The sequence below is a fragment of the Otolemur garnettii genome, unplaced genomic scaffold (genome assembly GCF_000181295.1).
Source record: "Otolemur garnettii isolate 467f Iridium unplaced genomic scaffold, OtoGar3 scaffold00017, whole genome shotgun sequence".
Lineage (NCBI taxonomy): Eukaryota > Metazoa > Chordata > Mammalia > Primates > Galagidae > Otolemur > Otolemur garnettii.
The window spans coordinates 10,994,761-10,999,361 of NW_003852412.1; the positions used below are offsets into that span (position 1 = coordinate 10,994,761).

Consider the following 4,601-nt stretch of genomic DNA (forward strand, 5'->3'; position numbering starts at 1 on the left):
GGCGCCGAGCCTGGAAGCTTTTAAATACCCCATCAGCATTAGAATTAAAGTAGCATAACCTGTTGTATTTTAAGCAAAAGCATTAACACTTAGGGAAACATTTTCATTATTCCTTTTGTCTTTTTTAGTCAAAGATGGGGAATTTCTTTAATTCTTTTTAAATTTTTTTGTATTTTCAATTCTTATGGATACATAATATTAGTACATATTTATGGTGTATATGTGATGTTTTTGTATCAGCATACTGTGTGTAATGGTCAAATCAGGGTAATTGGAGTATCCATAATCTCAAGCATTTATCGTTTCTTTGTGTTAGGAACATTGCAGTGCCACTCTTTTAGCTATTTTTTATTTTTATTTTTGAGACAGGATCTCCCTCTGTCGCACTGGGTAGAGTGCCATGGCATCACAGCTCATAGCAACCTCAAACTCTTGGGCTTAAGTGATTCTCCTGTGTCAGCCTCCCAAGTAGCTGGGACTACAGGCGCCCACCACAAAGCCTGGCTATTTTTTGTTGCAGTTGTCATTGTTTAGCTGGCCCTGGCCGGGTTGGAACCCGCCACTTGGTGTATGGAACCCACTTGGTGTATGTGGCTGGCGCTGTCACCACTGTGCTATGGGCACCGAGCCCTCTTATAGTTATTTTAAAATATACAGTAAATTATTGTCAACTATAACCACTCTATTGTTCTATGTTCATTCTGTCTAACTATATTTTGGATGTGTTAACCATCCTCTTTTTATCCCCTGAAAGTGTTTTTAAAACACCGTTTTTAAATTAAAAAACTTATTTTAGGCTTGGTACCCATAGCTCAGTGAGTAGGGCCCCAGCCACATACACTGAAGCTGGCAGGTTCAAGCCCAGCCCAGGCCTGCTAAACAACAATGACAACTGCAACAAAAAATAGCCAGCCATTGTGGCAGGTGCCTGTGGTCCCAGCTACTTGGGAGGCTGAGGGAGGAGAATCGCTGGAGCCCAAGAGTTTGAGGTTGCTGTGAGCTGTGACGCTACAGCACTCTACCGAGGGCAACATAGTGAGACTCTGTCTCAAACAAGAACTTAATTTGTGTGGGGGTCCAGGGGGACCCTAACCCAGGTTGGGGGCCGACAGGGAGATGGCACTGAATAAAGAAGAAAACTTCACACCGACTTAATTATATAAAGTCTCAGGCGCCAGAGTGGCAGATTGAGGCAATGCAGCCACTCCCTAATTCCTCAGAAACCTTTTATTGATCTCCAAGAGAAAACATTGGTGAAAAAAAGCAAAGGTGTAAGGCTGAGTAATCCGGAACTTAGAGCAATAAATTGTTAACAGTGCCTCCTAACACATTCAGAAAGCGGGAGGAGGAACCAAGTGGCATCTCCCCAGGGCAGACAAACTGGCTTCCTTAATCTAACTGCCCATTAGTAGTTCAAAGGTCTCAGCTCACCTGCCTTCTAGTTCTCCAGGCAACAGTCTTGAGGACTTTACCCGGTTTTGGGTGTCCCTAGACTCCTTTTATCTTCTTGATAAGGAGCCCACAGGTGTGGCCCACCTTCATGCTTTACCCCGAATTGGAGATACCACCACCCAAGAGAATCAGCCTGTCTGCCTCCCACAATTTTGGAATGTTTATTCTGGAACATTTATTATAAACAACATTTTGTATAATTTAAACATATTTGCTAATTGCCAAAGCAGCTTAACAATTTTAGATAGCTTAGTGATTTTAACAAATCGTATTGACACAACAGGCTAAATTTGATAGCTCTATCATCCATTAGCATAAGTATTATAGATTTTTATCTATACTTTAGCCATTTTTAATGAATATATTTCACTTGTAATTATTTCTATCACTAGATTAGGGTTAATGGTAATCAAATTTTCATTGTCTACTTAAATATAAAGTACAGTATTTTCATGTAATTCTTGTCATCAAATTGGCAGTAAGAGATGGTGCTATATGGAAAAATCAATTGCATTAATTATAGATTCTTAAAATTTTTATTGTAACTCGACTTTATAATTAGAGGTCCAAAATTATTTTATGATTTATTAATACAATATGGAGTAATTAAATTAAGCTAATTAACATCTACCATCTCAAATACTTATTTTTTGTGATGAGAACATTTAAATTTACAGTTAGTAGTATTTAAACATACAGTATACTATTTATTAACTACATTCACTATACAGTATATCATTTTATTTTATTTTATTTTATTTTATTTTTACTTTATTTCATTTTATTTTATTATTCTCCAGACAGTCTCACTCTGTTCCCCTGGTGTCATCATAGCTCACAGCAACTTAAAATTCTTGGGCTTAAGCAATTCTCTTGCCTCAGCCTCCTGAGTAGCTGGGACTATAGGCACCCGTCACAATGCCTGGTGATTCCCCCCCAACTTGGCCTCCCCAGACACTAGGATTATAGGCAGGCTTGAGCCACCGTGCCTGGCTGCAGTACATCTTTTTCAAAACCTGATTCCTCCTGAGATGCTGTACCCTTTGATTATCATCTGCCCATTTCCGTCCAGCCCCAGGCCCTGTAACCATCCCTGTACTCTCTGCTTCTTTGAGCACAGCTATTGAGATTCCCCATGCAAGTGAGAATGGGCAGTATCCATCTTTCTGTGCCTGGCTTGTTGCCCTTAGCATAAGGTTCTCCAATTCTGTTCATATTGTCCCAAACACCAGGTTTTCCTTTTCTAGGGCTGAATAGTATTCCATTGTGCATATATTCCACACTTTCTTTATCCAGTCATCTTTTTCTTTTCCTTTTTAATTTTATTCTTTTTTTTTTTTTGAGACAGAGAGTCTCAAGCTGTCACCCTGGGTAGAGTGCTGTGGTGTCATAGCTCACAGTAACCTCCAACTCAGGCTTAAGCAATCCTCTTGCCTCAGTTTTTTTATTTTTAGTAGAGACAGGGATCTCACTTTTGCTCAAGCTGGTCTTAAACCTATGAACTCAAGCAATCCACCCACCTCAGCCTCCCAGAGTACTAGGATTATAGGCGTGAGCCATCATGCCCAGCCCCCAGTCATCTGTTGATGGACACTTAAGTTGCTTCCAAGTATGTGTTGTGAATGGTACTTTAGTAAACCTAGCGGCACAGATAACTCTTTGACGGACTGACTCCAGATCTCTGGGTCAACACCCAGAAGTGGGATTGTTGGATCAATCATAGAAGATTTGATGAAAGGAAATCACCACATTTAGACCTTCCTTATTTGGGCCCTACTAGTTCTGAATTTTAATTCATTTGCTTGGGCCTGAAAAAATGTATATAGTAGAACCTCCATAGTTGACCACTTTCTTAAATGGACCTAATTTTCACAGACTGGACATGCACTTCATGTACGTACAGTGGGCCTAGTTCCCTATGTTGATTACCTCCATGTGTTGACCAGTTTGTTAAGGTCCCTTGAGTGGTCAGTTTGCAGAAGTTCTACTTACTGTATGTATTTATTTTTTTGTACTCAGAAGAAAGAGATTGGTCAAGCTAATTATCAGTAAAAACAAGATTGTTAGAGGTTTATTTTACGTATTTGTTGTAACTAAGGCATTTTACACAAGCTCTGCAGTTAGACAATTTTCTGTTATGTTGTGTGATCTTGAACCAGTTCGGTGAATGTCTATGAGTGTCAATTTTCCTATCTTTAAGGTGGAATTAGGAGGGCCAGCCTCACCTGCCTCCTTAGCGCAGTAGACAGCACGTCAGTCTCATAATCTGAAGGAGGGCCAGCTAAATGAAATAATACATGGCAAAGGAATATATTAATTTCACAGCATGTTGGAAATTTAATTTTGTAAATGTGAGGTAATAGTTATGAAGCACTTAAATTAGTACTGGCAACACTAACTAGCTTGTTAAATAAACTAAGGCAGTCTGGCCGGGGCCAGGTTTGAACCCGCCACCTCCAGTATATGGGGCCAGCACCGTACTCCTTTGAGCCACAGGTACCACCCCCTAGTAATATCTTTACTTAGGAATACACAGTTCGTGTTAGCGCACCAAAGCAACTTGTGAAATAACTAAAGATAACCACTTACTCCAGTATGCCTGAGAAAACAGAGTGTACATTTTATTAAAAATATAAACTGTAGGAGTGGCGCCTGTGGCTGAAGGAGTAGGGCACTGGCCCCATATACCAGAGTTGGTGGGTTCAAACCCAGCCCCGGCCAAAAACTGCAAAAAAAAAAAATATATATATATACACACACACACACACACACATATATATATGTGTGTGTGTATGTATAATGGCCAAAGGAATATATTAATTTCATAGCATGTTGGAAATTTAATTTTGTAAATGTGAGGTAATGGTTATGAAGCACTTAAATCAGTACTGGCAACATAGCTTGTTAAATAAACTAAGGCACTCTGGCTGGGGCCAGGTTTGAACCCACCATATATGTAACTGTAAGCCAGGCATGGTAGCTCATGCCCACAATCCTAGCACTTTGGGAGGTTGAGGCAGGTAGGTTGCTTGAGCTCAGGAGTTCGAGACCAGCCTGTCTCTACTTTAAAAAAAAAAAAAAGTAAAATACTAGCCAGACGTTATGGCAGGTACCTGTAGTCCCAGCTACTTGGGAGACTGAAGCAAGAA

General features: G+C 40.0%; 1 protein-coding gene across 1 annotated transcript in view; it reads left to right on the forward strand.

Moving 5' to 3' along the window:
- Positions 1 to 4,601, forward strand: part of IQGAP2 (IQ motif containing GTPase activating protein 2) — a 319,224-nt gene that overhangs the window by 303,295 nt on the left and 11,328 nt on the right. The window lies entirely within an intron of this gene.